At 39.4% G+C, this 23,651-nt stretch overlaps 2 long non-coding RNA genes across 3 annotated transcripts in view; one reads left to right on the top strand and one right to left on the bottom strand.

The window, feature by feature from the left end:
- The first annotated feature begins 401 nt into the window (after positions 1-401).
- LOC135280873 (uncharacterized) overlaps positions 402-23,651 on the top strand; it is a 41,722-nt gene continuing 18,472 nt past the window's right edge. The window contains exons 1-4 of one of the 2 annotated variants that reach the window (XR_010347678.1): positions 402-588; positions 5,021-5,204; positions 5,835-5,906; positions 22,434-22,543. This is a non-coding gene — a long non-coding RNA (uncharacterized LOC135280873). The remainder of the gene's footprint in view (positions 589-5,020; positions 5,205-5,834; positions 5,907-22,433; positions 22,544-23,651) is intronic. The other variant, XR_010347679.1, reaches the window with a different exon arrangement.
- Positions 4,171-18,699, bottom strand: LOC135280870 (uncharacterized). The gene is made up of 2 exons (XR_010347675.1): positions 18,616-18,699; positions 4,171-5,245 (listed from the first exon to the last, which is right to left on the bottom strand). It is a non-coding gene; the product is annotated as an uncharacterized LOC135280870 (long non-coding RNA).

A 23,651-nucleotide genomic window follows, 5' to 3' on the forward strand; every position in this document is an offset into this window, starting at 1 on the left:
CGTCCCGCAGGTGAGCCCGGGGCTTCCCGTCGCTTCCCCGCCCGCCCGCGGCCTTTGGTCTCCGTGAGGGAGCGCGCGGCGCGCTCGGGCCCCCCCGACGGCCGCCTACAGCCGCGAGCTGAGGGGAGGGCGCCCCGCTCCTGCTGAGCTAGGGCTGCGGCGAACCGCGCCGGGACGGAACGGGGTGGCCACAACAGCCCTCTGAAGAAGAAACCCAGCCCCGGGCCCGGGTACTGTCGGCTGGAGGCCGCCTGACAGTCGGGGTTGTTTTCCCTCGCCGTGTGGAGGCGGCTGGCGAGCCGCCCGCCCGGCGGGAAGGGCTGAGGCAGCGCAGGGCCGGGGCAGGGCGGGCGCGCCTCTGTCCGTGAGGGCAGCGCGGAGCGGGGCTCGGAGCAGTGCTGCTCCCGGAGCGGCGGCACAAGCACCTCGGGCACACCTTGGTGCCTCGGGCACTTTGGGTGATTTCCACGCTGACTTCAGCTAGACTGGAAATACCACAAGGTGATTCCAGAATATTCTACACATAGAGTGCTGAAGTGGTATCGTACCGCAGCATGTCTCTTTCCCTCATCCCTCAGTGAAGGAAAGGTAGGTGAGGGCTCACAGGTGTTGACCAAAAAAAACCCAAAAAACAGTGTCTGCAACCGTGTCACAAGAAATGGCATCAGATAGTTCCTTTCCATGCTTATAAAGTTGTTCTCAAGGTTTGAACAACCTTAACCAAGGAGCATAGTCAGAAGATCGGTTCTAGTGAATCTACAAGGAGAAAAAAAACACAACAAAATGTGATATATCCTTGCCTACAACAGAAAAAATGCTGGGCAGTGAACAAGAGAAGGAAAAATTTAGTATATGAGTCATGAAAGCCATGTCAAAGTTGTTCAACAGGAGGAGCATGGATAGGAGCACATCCTCTTTTCAAATCCAGCAGTGCTGGAAGTTACTGCTCAAATTTGTCAGAGCTGCTCTGAGACCTGTTCTGTGTGTGTGAAAACAAGCCAAATTAGCAAAGACTACTGTGTATACAGATGTGGAATTTTATATAATTGTATGGATTTTCTGTAGAGAATAGCCCTGAGTTAATTAGAATGTATAAACAGAAGAGGTCCAACTGGAAAAGGCAGTGGTCCAAACATAACATCAGTATTAACACTGCTGGGACACTGTATCCAGGTTTGGGTTCTGTTAGGGAAAAAAAGGTAAAGTTCTCACAAATCTACCCCAGAAAATGAAATGCATTCTAAGAATCTTTTTAAAAATATGTATTTCAGTGGTATTACAAATCAGTATTCCATAAGGATCTGTTGGGTCCTGGAAGAAACAGTCAAAATCAAAACAATGAGACAGTAGTGTCTGGCAGCAGCTACTCGTGATGAAATACTATATTGATGGTTAATCAGTAGAAGGAGCTGTAAACTGTAGGAATTGCACAAATTATAAACAGTTCTAAGGAGGCAGCTAGTGAGGTGTTTGCAGACAACTGACAGTGTTTGCTGAGAGGATGGAAGTATTCAGTGGCACAGGGTCTCTAAAGACTTCTGTTACATGTCTAGATAACACACTAAGTTAATTCTCCCTCAAAATGGTTATTGAGAAGAAAGTCATAGATGTATGGAATTTTCTGCCCTTAATATTAACAAAAAATATGTTAATGAGACAGAACAACCCAAACTTGTGCTGCCACCTGATTTTTATATACTTTGCCATTTAACTTTTGTTTGTCATATGCATTTTTTCCATATAACCCCGTAATTTTGGAACTGTTTAAGTAAAAGATGCATAAAGTTTGCTTAGTTGCTTTCCCTGCAGTTTTTGAGAAAGCACACGAAGCTTATACCCTCACCCTACCTGAAAAACTGGGAAACAATGAACAGAAAACAAAGTAATTAATTTTTTTCCCTCAGTTACATGAGTTGTGTGGCAACATTTCAGTTGAAGTCACAGATATTATACAGACATTTATAATGGCTGTATTTTATTACAATTAGAGTGTTAAGAAACATGCTGACAGTTTGTTAAGCCTCATACTGTTGTTTGGTAAGATGTGAAGGAATTGCACTTAATAGAAAACAAAATGCTTAATTAAAGAGGTGTATACACCTGTAATTTTCACATTATTGTTAAAGGTTAATGAAGACAATCAATGATGTTGTACAAGAAGACATTTTCATTGAACTTAGATGCAAACCAGAAAAAGAAGAAAACAATAATAATTTCTTGCTAAAACAACCAGTCTGTGATGACTACTAGTCGTACTATATATATAGTCTATAATTAATTTTTTTCATTATATACCTCTCAGGTAACAGCTTAGGAGACAATTCAGCTGCTATCTGCCATGCTCAGCATTAAACTGCTCAGAAAACCTTTGTCACTGAGTTTCAGAAAAATATGCCAAGGCATTTTTCTTTCTTTTATTTCTTTCTTTCATTTAACTTTATTTTTCTGTATCAAAGATGGGGGGGGATGAAAAAAAAGAAAAAGGTGGGACAAACACAATTGCTAAATTACTTGTATTGGCTGTGAGCCTCCCAAACCAAAGTTTTGACTGGATTTTCATGAGTTCTATCCTACATTTCCTCAAAGCTCTATCCTACCCTTCTTGAGCCTTTGAGGGAAGTTTATTTTGAACCTTTGAGCCTTTAATATTTAATAAAAGCTGTAGTTTAGGTCAAACATTATGTCGAACAGTTTCTTGCAGATCTTTGGCATACTTTGAACGTGAGTTTTGCAGGTACTTAGTTGTAGTAATGCTGCAAGCATGAACTGTTCAGTAAGAGCCATAGTCCAGCTGTAATACTGCAAAAGTACAAGGTTATCCAGTGAGGTAAGAATTTTTTGAAGGAATGTATACAAACCCAGCAATAAGCTAAAATTGCACTGAGGACAGACTTAGGTCACATACAGAATATCATCCCTGTGCAGGCTGCCATTTCCTTTCCCACCCCTCAGCCAGTTATTTTTCTTTTCCTTGCCTTTAAGTAAAGGTTTTGGTCCTTGTTTACAAAACTGGTTCGACACTATGATTGATGTCTCTCTGTTCAGGCAGTGTATTCTCAGGCACTTGTGAAACACAATACAAAATGGAGTTTGCAGCTCAAGCAAAAACAAACAGTACTGCCCCAGCAGCCTGTGCTGTAGATGAATTCCAGCTGCTGGCTGCTCCAGCACACCTCAGGAGCTGAGCAGCTCTCCTGCATTTGTGCAGTGAGTGTCTGTGTTGGAAGCCTGGTGTATCAGTGCTGTGCTTGGCTCCTAGCAGGATGCAACTCTGTCTCTCTGCTCTTCCCTACACACTTAACTGAGTATTGGCACTTCATTATAGTCCCCCGTTATCTTTCAGGAAAGGGTCTAATCCAATAAACACAGTAGAAAGTAGGGGTGGGGGGGGGGGGGGGGAAATCTGGTATATAATTCCATTGAAGTATGTTTTTGACTTATCTTTTACAATACGTGTTGGAAATTTTCTTTATTATCAAAGATTAGGTGTCTGTTGCCTAAGAAATAGCAGTTATCCTTCTTACTACTATATTCAGTAAGCTACTAAGTAGACATTTTTATCTATTTCTTATTTCAAGAAACACAATCTTAAAAATTCAAGTCTTTACTTTCAGAGAAAGAAATGAGGCATTTGAAGAAATGTAATGATACACTCATGTCAGATGCTTTTTAATGTATGATCTCTGGTTTTTCCTCAAATACAAGTAACCCAAAAAGGAGACCTTTCATTTTCTACCTTTCTTATATTCCCCACCCCTCCTCCCTTTTCACAGGGGACCTTCTCTCTCGCCCTCTTCTCTGGCTCTGCCTCCCTTCTTCCCCCCTCTCCTCCTTTCCTGTTTGGGGGTAGCCCATCTTTTACATTTCTCCCATTTCTGTCTTCTCCCACATGCAGCTGTCAAACACAGGGTACTGCTGACAGAACCCAGAGCACAGGGTTCTCTCTATCTCTAACCCTAGCATTCCATGGGCTCTAAAATAGCCTGAATAATCCTAGCCATATATTCAAGAACATATTTACATTGCAGGAGAATAAGACTTATTAAATAAAATGTAGAAAATTACAAATTATATTGTAAAACAAGAGATTTATATTTTCAGATCACTTAAACACTGGAAAACACTTTATATTAGCTAATGCATGGTAATGAAAAACTTAGGAGATGAAGATTTAAATTGTAACTTATCTTCTGTAGAATTTAATTTCATCTTAGCTCAGGTTTACAAATACTCTTCATGTTGAATATAAGACTATACAATTATTAACCTTACTTATGTACATAGAAATCAAGAGTGAGATGAAGATACCATTGACTTTAAAAGCTGTTGAGGGAAAAATACACACAACAGAAAGTCTGATCATAAATAATATGACAGTTTCAATATTCATTCAAGAAAAAATACGTAGTCAACTAACATGAATTTAAGTTGAAGATTTTGGACACTGTTCAGCATTTTGCACAATGAGGATCTCTGATTTCCCATTCTTCTCCTTGGATAACTTTTGGCTAAATCCATGTTTCTTCCTACACCTTAGCGACACAGTCTTGCTCCCACTAGTCTTATTTCAGTAATCCTAGCAATGAAAAAGTTTTTTTTCTTTCCAGAAAGAGCCTGCAAAAAGCCTAAGTACTACCAAAAAAACTTCCAGAAACCATCGTAGTCATTACCTGCTTGGCTGTGGTCTGTGCAGCTCTCCTTGGCCAAGCCCAGGCTGCAGGAACAAATTAATTTTTTAAGAGTCTGAGCCTCTATTTCCACAAATACATAGTGATTTGTTGGCATTGTCACTGTATTTATTTGAAGAAAGCTTTAAGGGTGTATTGTTTCAGTCACTGCAGATGTAAACATTGATTCATTTATCACAGAAATAGTAATGTGTTAAATGAAATGGCTTCTGTGCTCTTTATGCATGTAGCTCTTATTTATTTCAATAGAGGTGAAATGTTAAATTACCTGGGTCTAAATCCAAGCATCACTATCCCAAGTGAAAATTAACTATTTTTTTTTTTTCTTATAGGCGCCTTAATGGATGTCTCAGCAATTACGGTTTGGGGTGAGTTTTTTCCTGCTTTTGGAGAAAGGTAAGGAACCGTTTGTGGAAGCCTGAAGCAATCCTGGTCCGAGCCCTTTCTCCGGCTGGCTTTGGGCAGCGGCCGCGGTCCTTTCGTGCCGTGGGGCAATGGCACCACCTGGTGGGCTCGGTAATTGTAACACTTCGGGCCTTCGACACGTTCCCGAGTAGCTTGAAAATAAAGACCAGGAAAAAAGTATTATCTTTAATATCTTTACATTTGTTTTTATTTCCAGTTACTTTTCTTAATTGGGTGAGGCAGTACCATTTAAACCAGTTTAAATCTGACCATTTAAGCAGTTTCGTGAAGCAATATTTTCAAAGAGATGTAAACATTTTAGTGATGTCCAATAAGTTTAAGAGTCAACTTAGAGATACTACACCTTCTCGTTGAAAGAAAAACATCACTCCTGATTCACTGCAGTAATGTAGCTACTGATGCACTGAATACTTAAGAAAATAACTGTATCTATAATCTAGGAAAAACACAGAAAGAAAACTTAAAGGCAGGTTTGGAGGATTGGAGTTTTCAACACTAGAATGTACATGTGTATAATAAGCATTTCATGGACAATTAATTTTTTTTTAATTTTTAAGTTCTACTTATGAACTAAGTGCTCAATTTTTCACAACTCTTTTAAAAGAGTTGAACAAACAAATTAAATAAACTCAGGGGAACTAGTTCATCCTGGCCTTTACCATGGTTTGTTCCTTGTTCTCCTTTGAAAATAACAGTGTATTTTATGTGTTTCCATTTCAGATCCCACAGCCATCCATTGTTTTAAGAGAGGAAGCTTACAGCCCAATTATGAGTCAGCACAGAATATATAAGGTATTTTACATTCTCAAAGATGGAGGCTTTGGTGATGCAATAGATTCTATCTTTGGCATTTGTGCAAAGTCTGCTCTTTTTTTACCAGGGGAGATATGTTTATATAGATCTGGCACTATGCTAATGAACTAAACTGCTACTCCAGTTCTCAGCTAATACTATTTTCTTTAGGAAGAACTCTTCCTGGTTAGTGTTTTGTGACTGTAGAGGGTGCTCTTAAAATACTGGAGATGGTAATAATATATGGCAATCAGTTTCTTTTTCTGTAAAGCTTATCAATGTTAGGATGTTTATATTTAGCAAAGAACATTGTAGAGCTAGTGTGTTTTATTTTTGATGTGGGCAGAGTCACTATCCACATTTGCATCCCAAAACATCCCTGGAAACTTTTTCTGGACTTAGTTTATTTTTGCAAGAATGTTTCTGCCAAACAGTGATAGTATCTTCTGAGAAAACTATTGATGTGCTCTAAAACAAGTTGAAAGAAATACTAAATATAGTGTATTTTTAGTTGCAAGGCCACTGCAAGTTGAATAAGAACTTATTGTTCCAAATAAGCCATTTAAATATTTTTAAAATTCCTTAGTTACACGAAGATGATGCTTCCACATTGTGCTATCTGAAATTCTTGGGAAGGATTTAACTTTATTTAACTTTCATTTGTCTGTAGCTTTATTGATTGCCTCACCATACTCCCAAGCTGTTTTCTTATACTTTTTTAATTAGCAAGTGAAAAAAATCCTAGGTACAATAGACTAAATCAAAATGTATACTGCTATACTTTTCCCTCAACAATACAATATTTTTTTTAAATACAAAATTTTTTGTTCCACTCAGAACAGCCAAGAAACAATTGAGTTAATTCTGTGTGCTTAAGAAATGTTGCTTCTTTCCAGTGAAAGTGGAGTCTATAAACCTCAAAAATATAAGAATTTTGTTTTAATAATCAGAACAGCCCGTTTTAAATCAGTGTAAGGAGGATTAATACTCCCTAGGTGAGACCACCTTTAGTGAGACCAAGATGAGGCTGCAGACTTTGTGGCAGCCCTGCCCTGAGTGGGGGATGTGGGAGGTGTGATCCCTGACTGACTGGGCTGTCAAAAACCCTCTGCTGGAGCTGCACTGCAGCAGCAGGACTGCCCTTTGCCCTCACAGGTCATTAGACTGGCAGGACACGAAACAGGTACTACAGAAGCAGAGTTTTCCCAATTCAAACTTTTCCTAGCAACAGCTACTCTGCTTCTTACACTGGATTTATGTACTTACCATGAGATGGTACTGTTAGGTGTGAACTCAGTCTGTTTGCTAAGATTTCACCAGTGATCACTCACTTGGGGTTCAGTGTCACAAAGGCTCTTCACTCTTACAGCAGCTCTGCTGTAGGCCCAGTTTAGTGCACAGAAGTCAGTTTTACCTGGGGAAGCCCTCTGAGCATTTTTTGGCCAAATTCAGCAGCATCTATTCTAGGGAGACTTTGCCAAGACCACTACATTAGGAAACCTTGTCAGCATGGACCTAGCTTAATAGCTGTTTGCTGGCTTCCAATGAGATGAACTTGTGCTGTTCCAGCTTCCTCATCAAATTCATCACTAGCAACTTGCAGGTTAGAGCATGTCCCTGGATCATACAAAGGGGACTTGATGTTACCTAGCACAGTGACTGCAGGCTTGCCATAGTCAAATAAAATTCTTTGTGAGAGCTGGCAAAAATTAACTGTTGCCACTCATCAGGCAAGTCTCTTCAACAGAAGAGGTCTGCCTGAGGTCTGGTTGTGGAAAATATTTCTGTTGCAAGTCATGAACACAATGATTGGCCAGAGACAAGGATTTTGTCTCATAGAGCTTTCCTCCTCAGGATTTAGTACAGATTTGACCAAACAAAACCTAGGCTTCATCCAACCTTAAGTACACAAACTATTAAGACAAATAGCCATGCTTAGTTCTCTTTCCATTCATGGTATTTCTGGTGAGCAGTGTTCTCACTTCCCTAGGAGAAACTACAAGGGTTTCCCCTAAACATCCCTTATACTGAGGCTCTTAAATGGAAAGGTAGAAATGCAAATCTTATACTCTCAGAGTCAAGACCTAAACACAGACCTCTCTGATAACTAATCTCTTCACTGAGCTATTAGATAAAACAGATTATACTTTTCCTCCCATTTTGTAAGAACAGGTTGACTTAAAATTCTAACTGTAGGAGAGAGTGCAAGAATGTATTTTGTAGATTTTCACACCTCTGCAGCTCACATTAAAGGACCAGAACATCAGAAACAGATGGAACTCAATACCCATCATCTTTTCTTTATAATGGCCAGTCAGGATGTAACTTATCAACCTTAGTCATTCCTGTAGTGGATTCTTTTTTCCTGAAGTGTGAAAAGACCAATGCATTTCATTTGGGGTTGGAGACTTCACTACACAGCAAACATCACAGTACCTCTAAGCTGCAGCCACTTACAGAAATTACCCAACATATCCTACATTGAGTCTGCCTTTACTGGTTCACTTCTTACAGCACATTCTACAATTCTAGAAAATCTTAAAAGCTCAGGGAAAAAAAAATCTTGCAATGTAGAATATTTGCATGTTTCAAGCAGTGAAAGCTGTAAATGATGCACATGCTGGAGTGACAATAAGACAAATGGAAGTTTTCATTGGAAAAATACAAACCAGAAGACAGATAGTTTGTTTTGCTTTAGGCAAAGCATGAATGCAAACATTTAAACTGGAGAAACTCCTCTTTCCTTCTGTGGCCCCTCTGAGTCATTACATTAATTACTTGGAACTATTTACCTACTTCCCTTCATTTAGGCCCCAGGTGCAGAAACTGGGTACAGAAAATTATTTTCGTTCTTTTTTCTGGAGTGAAAAAACAATATATGGAAACACTGATCATTTCCTCTCTGAAATCCATGAAGGTAAGAAGGGGTGGCATCCTAATACATATATTGTGTTTTCCTGTTTTTAATACTCTATAGCAAAACACAAGAGTGGTAGGGGGTGTCATTGCTGTTTCTTTTCTGAGGTGCAGGGAAAATATTTGTTTCCTTTTGTTGCATTAGCAGGGGCAGCTGGCAGTGTTTGCACTTGTACATCTTCTAGTACCTCACTGAAGGGATCCCCTAATTCTTGAAGGCAGGTAAATACCTTATTTTACAAATGTGCTGACCTGTGCTTATGCAGTGGCTTTTGCAGCCTCCTTCTGTGATCAGTGTTACACTCTCTTTGAAATGTGTCCTTGCCCAGCCACATCCAGGAAGACACTTTTACATATGTGAAACTAGGGGATTAACAGAGGCACTGAATGTTTAGAAAATAAACAATGAATCACACTAGAAAATTTTTTTTTAAAAATCATAGAAGAGGCTCAAAAGCTAAATTTCTAAATTGGTAGCAAAGAGGTTCAGTTTCAATATCTACAGTTCTTTTTGACAAGATAGCCATGTCTCAGAGCTCTTGCTTAGAGTTTCATTTCTAACTTCCGTCTGGGAAAAAAATGAATTAAACCTTTTCTTGTACTCTTACTGAGATGTTCTTCTGCTCTTCATTATTTTGTAATGCAAACAGCAGACTGTAGGACATGGGCTGTATAGGTATCTTTAAATAATAACTAACAAAATCTATGGCTATTTTCACAAAGTGTCATCAACTTCTCCCTTCCTAATAAAGAGTATCAGTGAATCCCAGGGTAGCCCAGGTCATCAGGGGGTGGCTACTGAGTCTGGCTCTCCCTGTCACAGCTGCCTGGCAGTGGGCCCACCCTCGGGAACAGCCAGCTGGCTCTGCTGTGCAGTTCAGCTTCCTCCAAGTCTGCATGTGGACCTGTGGAGCAGCTGAGTGTATTTTGCCTGATCGGCTTATTTGTTGTCAATCCAGAGAGTTCTCCCATTGCCATGAGTGCTGATGATGCAGTCAGTTTTCAGCATGGCCCCTCTACTCTGTCACTTCTGCTGCTCTGCACTGGCTCTTCAAAAGATCAGATCTGTTTCACAGATTTTGAATGTTTTTGAGTCAGTTCAGCCTTCTCTGTTCTGATATGGCTTGTCCAGATGCACAAGTTTCTTTTTGCAGTCTGCCAGGTTTTGGCCCAGAGCAGACTCAGACTATGAGAAAGACAAGTCCTTCCTCTACTTTCTCTTATAGTCCAGCTGCATACCTGTGAAACTATGCAAGCTATAGGGTGACCCTTCATTTAGAATATCTCGTTACAGCATAGATGTGCGTGTTACTCATTAATGACACATCTCAGACTTTACTCAGAAATATAACTCCCTCATGGAGCTGTGAGCAGGAACAATGCAAACAAAAGCAACCTCTTCCATATTCCTCCTCTGAGATGTCAAAAGAAGAGCATAAGTAGCATTTTCTATAGAAACAGAATTTTAAATTCTAGGGTGTAAATCCATGTGTTCAAGGATTTTCAGAGGCAATTTTAGCATTAATTAAGGAGAGTACCTTCAGAATAAAAAAATATCTTCTAGAACATTTTTTTTAATTAAAAAATTATGTATACCCAAAGTATGCAGCATTTGTTGCAGCATACACCACAGCACACGGCACAGTCGAGATGGCCACGATACACAGAGTATCCCCATGCCATTTCAGCAGGAGCAGGCTTTAAGCATTCACCCATACACAGTAACATCGTGTCACATCAGACATGATGTGCATTGCAACTCATGCATTGCACCTGTGTGCCCTGTGCTCCCTGTGGTGGTTGGTCAGTGCCCCTGGGCACTCCATGGCTCAGTGCTGCTCACCTGCTGCTCACAGCTGTGCCCACTGGGGAGGAGGCTCAGCCACAGCCCCACTCCCAGTTACCACAAACTGTAGACCTACAGCACTTTCTATTCCCAAATAATAAAGTCTTTTTCTGAAAAGTAAAGTTACTTGACCTAGTGAACATAAGATGATATTGTAATTCATTTAACTATTTAGTAATATTTTTAGTCTCATCAGATTAATATCCTGTTGTATTTAGCTACCTAGATGAGGGACAGCAATGTTTGTAAAATCTTATTTTAATATCTGATCCTTTTTATTGTATGTTGTCTTCTTATTCAATACGACAGCAGTGGAAACATTGGTACTGATACTCATTGCTTTACATAACCTCATGATCTTAGTTACTTTCTACCTATACTGTGTTCACACATTCTGATTCAAATTCCTGTTTAGTATGATGTGTGAAAACTCAGGGTTAATATGGAAGTGTAAAAAGTAAATATATCTGGGAAAGAAAATTAATTTTAAATTGTAAAGTTGTACTTGAAAGTTAGTGTTTACACTGTACATGAAGTCTGTGATTCATGATTGCTCCTGCTATTTCTGATTTTTGCTTCAAATGAAATCAGGTAGAGTATGAAGAATGTTACTGAATTATTTTGCTTATTTATAAAAAGTTGGAATTTTTGGAGAATATAGAGTGCAATCACTATCCTAGTATTTGAGGGCAGGGAACTAAAGAGTCTGAGAGATCTTTTCCATAAATACAGTGTTCTTCAGGCACAAAGGCTTGGGAAGGAAACAATTCCTTCTAATTAGGAAAGTAATTTTAAGCAGAAAAAAAAAGATGTAAAAGCTTAGGGACTGTTCTTGTCAGAGAGATGCTTCCGAGAAGAATTAGGGCAATAGAGGATTATTGTTTTGTTAAGCCTTTGATTGAGATCTCAGACTTTCATCAGTTTTGTGGCAATGCAAGCAGAGATCTAAGGCTCAAATGCATCTCAGAAAAGAGGTCTTGGAGAAAGAAATTAAAATAAAATAATTTTTCAACCCAAACTAGGATTTAGCTTTTGGGTACTTATAACACCCAGCTTGTAGCCAAAGGGAAGTTTTTCTGTCATCACCCTGTTACTTTTAAAAACAAAGGGGGAAAAGTGTTGCTTTTGTTTTCTAAAAACGTTGTGTTAGTTACTTAAAAAATTCCAGACTAGAGCATGAAAGATCTTTTGGAGGAAAACTCCAAAGCTGTTGTTTAGAAGCTGCCCTGAGTATAGTCAAGATTAAAGCCCTTAATGAAGGCAAAGCTTACTTATCTGATCACATTTTAGCATAATGGTCTAACATGTGATATTATTTTGTAAAAGTTACATAACTTTTTGTTTAAGAGCATGCTTTACTTTCAAGCAGCACAAACAACATTTTTAACCTCTTCAAATCCTGGAGAAATGCAAGCATATTTGAAGAAAAACATTGAATATTTGTTAACAAAAGAAAACCATTCCTTTCTGTGACTTGGTTAAGATGAAAACAAGACAGGAAACTAATAAAAAGGATCAGAGAACCTGGAAATAAATGTTGACAGGCTTATGCACTGGCAGTTTAAAATCACATATTAAGCATTGGCTTTCTGCTTAAGTGTTTGCCCACAAGATTGCCTTTCCCTAGGAAAGTCTAGAGATTACCAACAACTCATTTGTGTTTGCAGGTTTTCTGTGAGTATGTGTGGGTACATCCTACCATTTATCAGCCACAATGCACTGAGGTCACAAGTCCCCTGCCTCATTAAAAGACAGTGAGCCAATTGAAAAACAACTCTGTTCTCCCGAGGAGCATCTGGACATCTGGTGCAGGAGTAGTCTGCTTCATTTTGAAACAGACTAATCTGGGAAGAAACTAGGCAGTTAGACAAAAAAATAGGTAATAAAACTTGGATATGCAGAGTTTTCCTGTTTTGACAATAGAATTTGTGGACTACAGCTTAAAGCTTTTTAGGGTTTCTCACACACTGAGAAATAGAGTTTAAAACTTACAGTATTAAATAGTGGGACAAGAAAAACAAAAGCATGACCCTACACCTCTGTGGAAATATCTCAGGGCTTCATGAAATCATCAACTGAATATTGAGTGCTGATAGACCCAGCACACCATGACACAGGAGCATTTATCATCAGGGTGTTTGTTACTGCCAGAAAACAAAGACAGAGAAGGAGGGAAGGTGGAGGCTTGGCTGCTTATGTGCCCGGTATAATGCAACCTGTCACATTTCAGGTTGTTCATGAACTACAGTGCAGGCTTGTAACAGCTGCCAGTGCACTGCTGAGGCAGAGTGTGAGGGTGGCTGCTTCATGCCATCCATCTCACCTTTTGCACTGCCATAAAAATACTGTGCTAATTCCTGCCCTTCAGACTGCTTTTGGCTAAAAATGTTTACTTCATTAAGCTTTTCACTAATCAGTTCTTCCGTTGGCTTGGGGAAACTGCTCTTGTACCTTGAGAAAATTGCCATTATGTACAGTCTTTTCCACACCAAGGAACTGCTTGCTATATTTTCACTCATCTTTAAAAGGGAAATAGTCACAAAAATTTTTATATTTGAATGCAAACTTCAAGAGTTTTGTTCAAAGTGGTCCTCCAGAGAGCACAGACAAAACAGTATCTCTTGGGGGAGCAATGGAGAAGCTTTCACCAGAACTGAGAATGCAAACATTCATTGCTTCTATAGCCAAGTAAATTATCACTATTTTGTGACACAATATACTCAATCAAAATAAAATTACTGTTAGTTTTCTTTATTATTCCTTTTTCCTCCTCAAGAAGTCACATTCCCTGTTGAATATTAAATATATTCTGGTTAACCAGAAAACAGTAGAGTTACCCAGCTGGGAAAAACTCTGCATTGCCAAATAAAAGGACACTGCTCCGCTCACCATGATCTCCTACTGATGTAAATAATAGGTTAGAATAGATAGCAGCACTCTGCTTACAGTATTAAATGCTACATGCTTAATGCTACATGCTTACAGCTTAATGCTACAATTTCAAACTTCTGCCTGAGGAAAAGGCCAAAAGAATGTTAAACAATGCTCCTTAAAACTAGCTTTCCTTTCCGTTAGACATAAGCTAATTAATTTTTGGCTATATTCTAAACTAACAAGGTGGGATGAGGCTTTGTAAAGCTCCTCCTACCACTTTTGTACAATGAAAAAATAATTCCCAACAAAGAAGTGTTTCTGCTGTTGAAAGAAGGGAGGGAAAAAAAATGAAACCAACATGGAGGTAAAAGAAATTGAATGTATCTTTTCCTCCCTCTTTGCCAGCTGTACAGAGCTCAGTGATGGAGAGTGCCACATTCAGTTACTTCCTCCCACAACACAGCAAGCAGCAGAGTAACTGATTTTGTTGTCCAGTTCCAGGAACAGATGTGGTTTGAATTTCTGCACACATGGGCCTGAGTGCCTACGCAGACTGAGGTATACGTACCCTGCTTATTTCCACATGCTCATACTTGATTGAGAAGGACTACCTGCAACTTTTTCAATCACCCACAGCCTGTAAGCTGTTCAAGCATAGCTCCAGAGCCAGGCTTATGCTGTGTCACCAGCAGAAAGGCTGTGATAATGCATGATTAGTCCAAATCCCTGAGAAGAAGCAAGACAGCTGGGACTACTAAACCTGGCACCGCTGGTTTGTAGTGATCAAGTTGTGCACTGGAGTAGGGAGACACCTGGAAGCCATTTCCTGCTTGTGAACTGTTCTCCCTCCCCCTTCCTCTCAAAGATAAGTGCATGCCATGTGGCTTTTGGCCACAATGAGTTTTTTTTTGAATTCGTAACATCAGGAAGGTTTGCTTTAAAGGCACAAATCCAGATCTTGCCTTGCATACAAAACTTCAAAAGACTGTTTTCCCCCATCTAATGCTCCCCCTCCTCTCCCCCCCAGTCTCTTCTGACTTCAAATTTCTCCAACTCTGAAAAAGTCCTTGCAATTTCATCTTGAAACTGGCAAATGAACTTTAACAGACTAGAGACTGCTTAGACACTGGCCTTAGTTTTTGCAGTTCCAAAGCCACTGATTGTTGTTTTCTCACCATACTTTGCTAACGTGCAACAGGTTAAGATCTCCACACATGCACACACCCCCACCCTTAAGTACTTGAAGTTTCCTTGGCTTGGAAAAGCAAGCACATATTTTGTCCATGAGAATGCCTTTGAGCAGTATCTCTTTTGTCAGTTAGGTTTCTCTTGTGCATTGTAAATCTTTCCAAGAGCCATCTCCTAACTTTTTTTCTTCTTATTATTTATTTTATTTTGTCTCTGGAAATGTTTCATTCCACAGAATAGTCTCACTATTTCAGCCAGTGGGCAAGATGTTGTTTCCCCTGAAATCAACAGGAGCCACCAAATTCTAAGATGCCAGAAGTTTTCACCTCTTCTCTTTAAAACCAGTGAAGTCCAGAAATGTGCAACACTTCACCAGTTTGAGACAGCTCCAGCCTTCTCTCAATATTTTCTGTGGAACTGCTGGTACTAATAGCAGAGGTGGAACACTCCTGTATTTTTGACACAACTTCACAAACAACCTCCAAATAATTAATTTTTTTTTGTTAAAGGAAATCCCAGTTTTCATAACTGAAATCTAGAAGTTTTTGAAAACATTCAAAAAGAGAGACAAATTTTAGTAAGCCAATAAAAATGGTTTTGTAAAATCTCTTACAAAATGTCACTCAAGTAGTCTTCAAGGATTTGAGAAAATTGCACCTAAATTTGTTTAAATATACAATTCATTAGTATTATGTTACCATACTATTGCAGTAGTTGCAAGATTTTACTAACTGAATTTCATCTTTTAACCAGTAGTCTGTAGCTGCTACATCTGAATTCAGACTCAGTCTTCAAGTCTTACTGGAGAAGTAGGACTTTGTAAAAAAATTATTAAGAAATAGAAATGGCAAGATAAAGTGATCCAGGGGCTGGCTCCCACCAAAGAAGCCAAACATGATATTGCAGCCAGCATGGTAGAGGCCTTATCAACCAGAGCTCCCTCCCACAACACCACAGCAAGAGACTAGGGAAGGCAGCAGAGGTTAAGCAAAGTCCAAGAACCAGGAAAGGTTGCAGTGGCAAAGCAGGTGCAGCATCAAGGCAGGCAGCCTACAGGGAGGGTGCCCAGGAGTCATCAGGCAGGACTATACATGTAAAAGGAAGCTGGGAAATCAGCTCAGCTCATGATCTGATCAGCAGGGCCGATGGCCAAGCACAGGCACACCTAAGATGTAGCTCAGGCAGAGGCTGGACATCCACGGCTGAGCTTAAAGGAAGCCCCAGAGCAGGGGTGTGGGTAGAGGTCCCAGGTGAGGCTGGTCAGGGCTGTTCAACCCTATTGGTTCACTCAGGCCCTCTGATATAAGTCAGTGGAACATCCAGACTCATATTTTCATGCATAAGCAAGAAAAGAGGAGAATTATGATTGTGGTTTGACCTGTGCTGCGTTTTCTGACCCCTGAGTGCCTGATTGCTCAACCATGGTATTACAGTAATGCTGTGTCTACTCATAGTTTATATAAACACGGAATATGTTAAACAACTGACTTATGATGTGATGCTTTTGTTTCCACTGAATTCTAGGCCATCTGTGTACTAAAAAATCTCTAGACTTGGAAAGAAGGTCTGATCTATTCAGTTTTTTCACTAAGTAGTTACAGATACTACCAGAGTATTCTGTATGTATACTTTGACATTTATATTTTATTCCTTTTCTCATTGCAATTAAGCCTTTCTGGGATCACCCAGCTTTGTTGATACTTCTGTACTTTCTAAATATCTTCTTTACTCCTCTTAAGTCTTTAAAGTTCTATATTCATGTGCTGTTCAAATTATGAAAATTAATGCAATCTTGAAGACTTAGAGTTGCTATAGCAGAGTTGCAGGCCACCTGATTTCTGAGAAACAGTTTCATCCATGTCTATTGACAAGCAATGTTTTCTTTTTCATCTTTCCTAGCTGAGGTAATACATAATCTTATCTCATATTCTAGGACACGAAGCAGGATATCAGCAGCATTGCAAGATACAATTCCAAAAGGCAGTCTGTACTTCTTGGAATAACTCCTGATCAGTATTTTAAGTGTGCAGTTGGCAAACTGTACCCCACTCTATAATTAAAAAATGCATGATTCTCCTGTTGGCAGAGAGATCCAAAGCATACCAATGTCTACCAGCTTCTCACTTGGTAGTGAGAATTCTGGCAGACAGGATCCATTTCGGTGCTTCACACAAAGGGTTTGAGCCCAGCAGACTGTTTAGCAGTCACTGCAGCAGTTTTTTGCTTCCCTGGTGCTGTCTGACCAGGACTGGAAGCAAATGAGTAACAACAGGCTTTGTTCCAGGAGACAGGAGGGAATTAGAAGTTAAGGGCTGGGTCAGCCCAAAAGCCCATCCAGCTCAGTATCCTGTTGTGAAGAGTGCTTTGAGGGTGGGTGCCTTGCAAGAGGGAAATACTTTTCACTTTTTGCTTACAAATACTATTTCCTTCACACCTCTTCTTTAGAGAACCACAGTGGGCAAGACAACCGCATAAAAGCTAGTAATTAATGTTTCATGCAAGATAAAAGGGATCCAAATCTTGCTGATAAAAACAGTGTGGCTTCAGTACCACTGAAGTTATCTCTGCTGAGGATGTTACCTAAAAATTTTACACAGAAAGAATAGTCTAAATGAAGACATCACTCAGTAGCCATATCAGACTCCATCATCTGTCTATATTTTGTGTCTTCTAACAGATCATAGCAATGCTCTGTTTCTAGTCTGACACTTTGTTTTAATTTTAATAAACCTAATACGAATTAAAATAGCAGGTGCATAGCAACACCTCTTTAGAATGAGTGTTTGATGCTAATAACCATGTTCAGCAAGACTTTGCTGAGCCATGGCTTTCATCTCAGCCTGTACCATGTATACATATGATGAGAAACCACTTAACCTTTTAGTTTCTGGCTTAAGGATTGTGAAAACCATGTACCAAATCAATAGAAAAATTATAAATCCAGAAAGTTATGGGAGATCATTCAGAAAATAAGAATGATTCAATGTGATCTGTTGACTAATGTCACTGTACTCTGTATTTTTGGTAATAATGCTGCCCACACTGGAAAAGCTGGATGTGGTCTGAGAATAGACTAATGCATGTAGAAGGAACCAAACACTACAGAGAAAGACTCTTGCCCAGTATAAAAATGAAACAAAAATCTGGGCACAGACACAAGCAAACTGAGGAAAATTGAGGGCTCACTAAGTGAAAGGGTTAAGGGAGGGATTATAAGAATGAACTCCAGGCAGCCAGTGGATTCAGTTCTGGAGATCATTGGGAGAAGGAAAAAGCTGCATATCTTTGTCTCTTCTAATTGCTTTGTTCATTACCCTCCTAAATCCCCAAAACAAACAATAAACAATCCTAGCCTTCCCTTCACACAGATACAGATATTACAAAGGTTCCACTTGTATAAACCACTCTTGTCTATTTCTGTGCTTTTTTAACATTTTATCCTCTTACCAGGTTGAAGGTCAACAGAACTCACAAAGAAAATATTGTAATTTGTTTTGCTAGCAAACCAGTACTTTACTGGAGACACAGGCTTTATCAGACTGATAGTGCAGACTTCATATTTAACCTGAGTTCAGTTTAGAATTCTGAAAAGACAGCTTGGTTGGACCCAATGATCTCAAAGGTCTTTTCCAAGTTAAATGACTCTATGATTCTGTGTTTCTGCTACAACAGATTTAGTGAATCATTTAATTTCTCTTCCAGCTTCTGGAGAAAACCCCATACACTCCATTATTTTAAACAACACATTATATGAATTCCCTGCATTGCTGAAGTTTCTCCATGACTTTAGTACATTTAGTGTCTCTTGTCACAGCATGGGTCACAGTCGAGATGGCCACAACACAGAGCATCCCCATACAGTTTCAGCAGGCTTTAAGCACTCACCCACACACAGTAGCACCTCACCACACCAGAAGGCTTCAGGACCCTGCCCATACACAGCACCATCACATCACTTCAGAAGGCTGCAAGCATTGCCCTTCTTGTTCTTCAGCCCAGCCTTTTATCCCCCTCATGTTGATGCCCTGCACCTGTGTGCCCCCTGCTCCCTTTGGGGTTGGTCAGTGCCCCTGGTCAGTGCTCACCTGACCATTAGAGATGAGCTGCAGCCCCATTCCCAATTACCACAAACTGTGCACCTACAGTCTCACTGAATCACCTGCACCTTCTGATAGGAAACACCAGAAAAATTGCAGATACTAAGGAGAAATCCAATACACATGGCAGAATAAGAGGGATTTCTAAATGCTGCTTATTAAATTCTGGGGTTTTTTGAAAGATTGTTGGGTCTTGGTTATGACTTTGTGTTAGAAGCATAATTGCATTAACTCTCAACAAGGAAACAGAATTTCCTTTTTCTTGATTTAGTCTCAGTTTGGAGGAAGCTGTTAATAGGCTAAGTTCTGCAGAAGTGTCCGTGATTCCAGTGAATCCAGACACAATGAATGCATATTTTACATGAGTAAACCTAAGTCAGTGAGCCTAAACTGTGTGCCATAATTAGAGGATTGAGCCTCAGGTTGCTTTGTCAAAACATTCTTTAATTGCTGGATTTTAGGATTATTGGATTAGAAGATTAGATGGAATGCCTGGAAATCTTGAATTGGAGCATCCAGTAAAGTAAGACTTAGCATGAATCTGAGTTATGATGTATCTATAAATCTCACAGTTTTTATAGCTTCTTTTAGCAATTGTTCAAAATACTTTCCTTGTAGAACAATATGGACATATTACCTGTGTTTTCTCTGACCCTTCTTTTTAAACATGCATTTAATATTAAGGAAGTTGGTAACTTTTCTCCATGACAATTGCCAGCTTCCATGTAGCCAGGGTGCTAGAGCTGCTCTGAGCTCAGTCTGTGAATCATGCCACTTCCTTGTCCATAGGATCTAAAGGAATCCTGATGCCAACCAGACACTGCATGGCATCCACCTTGCAGTGTGTGCATATTGCTTAATTACATTGTGATCAGTAAGCAGCAAACAAGAGTCACACCATGGTGCACTAGAGGTGCTCTTCCTTTCTTCTCAGAGCAATATCAAGTGTGGAGTCTTCAAACATGGTGCAAAGAAAGTTATTCCATCATGCCAGTTTATCTCGTTTCCAGTGAACACTTTGTACTACACTCCTTCAAGTTTCTGTCATCAAGATTTCTCCAGCTGCTGGTGCTCCCCCTCCTTGGTTGCACATGTCACATTCTGCACATACCAGCTATGAAAACTACAAGTATATGTGTGTACAAGTAGAAAAGTAGTGGCTCAGGGATAAATAGATGACCAGACAGGAAGGGAAACTTCAGGGCATGGTTCAAATGCCCCTTAAGAAAAATGCTATGAAATTGGTCATGTCAGTATTGAACAGGCCTGTCTGGTAAATTCTGCTGGGGGTTTTGAAGCCATAGGTTTAGAGTCTGGATGTTTCAAATGGGACAATTAATGTAACAGTACTATGTCCCTCTTTCCTGAGATGGTTTTGTAAGTATTAGGAAGCTGACTTTTAACTAGGATATTAAAGAGTTTTGAAAGTTAATAGTAGTACTTTGGCAGGTAATTTTGTCAAGCAAACAGAAGAGGACTTGTGTTCACAAGCAATATGGAGGCAGCTGTGTTAGCTGTATTCTCAAGCCATTAAACAGTATTTCAAAGTTCCATATACCTTCAAAGTACCATATACCCATATCACTTCATGTTTACACTGCTAAAATCACAACATCCAAAATAAAAGCCAAGGCACTGAAGTGTCCCAGTATGATGAAGATCAGGACTGTCTGAACAGAAGGATCAATATGGGAAGGTGTAAATCATATTCATATTTTCTGGGGTCAAACCCATAACACTTTGGCACAATTTTGGCATATTTTGTGATCAGTTGTAATTTTTGTCACTGATTTCCACAAAGCCCCGACTGTGCTTTTTGAGTCTGACAGTCTTGTCAGGATATAACATACCTGAATAAGCAGAATTATATGTAGTCATGGCTTTTATGTTTTCAAATTGAAACTGTAGGAGTAAAAAAGATAATAGTTTGTCACTTCCTTCTTTGGTAACAGAGCTCTACAAAAGATAAGTGCTTTCACTGAATTCCCACTCTTCCAAAAATTTCTGTATGAGGTAGCACAGAGCTCTCCAACTTCCTTTAAAATAATGATCTCTGGTTTTGTTTAACCCAGGGACTGATGAAAATGCTTATATTATGAGATAGCATAAAATAACAAAATAAATGGCTCAACAGATATTCAGTGGGGTACATTTTTTCTATATCATGGGTGGCAGCTCACTAGCATTGAATGGAAAAGCAAGAACCTGCAGAAGCCCTGTGCTGCATGCCCAGACTGGAAGGGGAGCCTGGCTCAGCCTTGTCCAAGATCAGCAGCAGGGGAGTCTCAATCACAGGCAAGGAAGGGAACTCTGTGTGGGACAGGCCTTTTGCCAGCGTGGCCTCAGCCTGCTGGCAGGGATTGCACTCTTCAGGTTCTATTTTCCCACATTTTCCCCCAGTGTAGCTGTACTGCCCTTCAAAGAATTCAGATCAGAATACAGCCTTGAGCTACCTGTCCTCCTGAGGCACCTGTTTCTGTGAGACAAAGCAGCAGAACTCCTACACAGAGAGCTACAACACACAGCCTGTAAATAGGGACAGAAGTGGGCATGAACCACTTCCCACCCCATGCCCTCCCTATTAACTGTACACATTAACTATAAACTGGAGGCCTTGACATCCCTGGCCTCTTCTGAATTGCTCTCATGGGTAATATTTTCCCCAAAGAGCATGATACCAACTACACATGATCTGGAGGTCACTAGAACTACTTCTCTCTTACAGTTACTTTACAGTCCTAAAGGTTTTTATATTATCAGAAATTTACAAAAAGAAAGAAAAGTGTAGAAAGTTCTATAGTACATATGTGAATCCTGCCATTTGTATTACAGAAATACTTTTGTAATCAAAAATATCCTTGCCAGAAACAGTTTCAGGTTTCTTTGGTATTTAGAAATCCTTTGCTAAACAAAGTAAAAATGAATGATAAACAAAATCGAATTTCCTTTGAGCCTGATGTTCTTGCAGCTGCACTCCACTTTTAAGACTAACCTATTAGCGATTAATTTAGAATGACACTGGCAAGCAGTCCCCAGACTTTAATTAATATCTCTTTGACAAGCCCATAATCTTTCTAGTTAATAAAGTCTCCCTTAAATTAGTTTAACTCTTATTTCACTTACTGTTGTAAGGAATCGGCATCAAATCTAGGGTACTTAACAGTACTTTCTCATTTCACATGTCTGCAGAAGGAGAAGTTACAGTTAGATTTTACAGAGTAGAAAGAGTATTTGATGAAGGTCACCCTCAATCCAGTGGCAGTGCTGGAAAGAAAATCTAGGTTCCTGCATGCCCTTCTGTTGTGCAATTGATTAAGTAATGGTGCTGTCTCCTGTCTCAGTATCTTGCAAGGAAAGGATTAAATTCTGATTCCAAGTTAAATAATTGATTCTTTTCCTTTATGCCAATATCAAGATCTTAGAAAGCTACAGTATAGTACTGTAAATATAATATAGTGAGTCATTGTAAAAGTTACTTAAATAATAAGTATTAGTATAGGACAACATAGGGAACAACTTCTTATTTAATTTTAAGCTCTTAATATACTTCTGAAAACCTTGCCTTTAAAATTCTGTGTCAGTTTTACCCATATGTCTGAAATGCAGAACCAATCTACATGAGAACCTTATGCAGCCACGTTTCCATGTCCTGTGGAATAGGAGATAATACTGTGAACTGGAAAAGATGCTGAGATAAAATCTTCTTTGACCTCTTGGTAAGTCAACAACTTTTATATAAGTGTAATGAAATGTGCTATATAGATGCCTCTTGCATATGTGTATTACAAGAAAAAAAATTAGCTATAATGAGCTAATTTTTGATATGTAAGATCACATCAACTTACCTTTCTTTCTATTTTGCCTGCAAAATAAACTGAGAGGTGCACAAGTTACTGTCAGGCTTTGAGTCTGAGGGTTTTTGCAGAATTGAGAAAATTCCAGCTTCCAGATTGTAAAGCTCTAAACTGATTAAATCTACAAAGAAAGGAGATCTTCTCATTTTGAAGGTAATCAGTGTTTTGTATCTAACAACTGCAAGAAATATCTGTGTAAGCATTAATGACCCTGCTGTAATGTACTGCCAAGGGACACTGAAGTAGGATCTTTTTTAAGGTAATTTTTGCCAGGTGAGGATATTACAGCCTTAATTTGCTGATTCCCAGGAATGGCTTGTTATTTTTCTTGTAAGATGAAGCTTGAAGTGAAAATGGGGTATGAAAAAACCAAGATTTTCTTATTAGTTTCCTTCATCTTAAAAAAGTAAAAGCTTAATTTAAAAATCTGTCTCCTTAGCAAGGACTAAGATAATTAAGATGGCTGAGAAAGGTCAGTTGTATATGCAACTTAATTGGGATCCCAAGGCCAGGAGACATCTCACCGTCTCTAGAAGTCATGAGCAGTCTATGCACTCCAGAAGTATTTCTCTAGAGTACATAAAACTGGAAATAGCATATCCCAAACACTCTTAAGAACAGTTCTAGTAGCAATAGGCACGAGCCTGTACCACTGCCTTAGAATACTGACTTTGTACAAAGGACTTATTTTATGTTGCTTCGTTGCTATTTCCTCTTAAGTCAAGAGGGGGGAAAATAAAAGAGATGAAATAGATATTAGCTAGTGAGAAAAAGCACAAGAAATGTTTTCAGTCAGTAGCATATTCTTCAGCTGAATTTCTACAATTTTTCCTTAAGCACTTGCTGCCTCTGTCAGTACTGACATGCTGAACCAGAGGCCTCACTGCTATTTCTGTTTCTGTGGCAATGATAATTCCATCCCAGAAGTCACAAATCAGAAAATAGTTTCTTCCAATGAAACAGCAAATGA

This window comes from Passer domesticus, chromosome 14 (genome assembly GCF_036417665.1).
Source record: "Passer domesticus isolate bPasDom1 chromosome 14, bPasDom1.hap1, whole genome shotgun sequence".
Lineage (NCBI taxonomy): Eukaryota > Metazoa > Chordata > Aves > Passeriformes > Passeridae > Passer > Passer domesticus.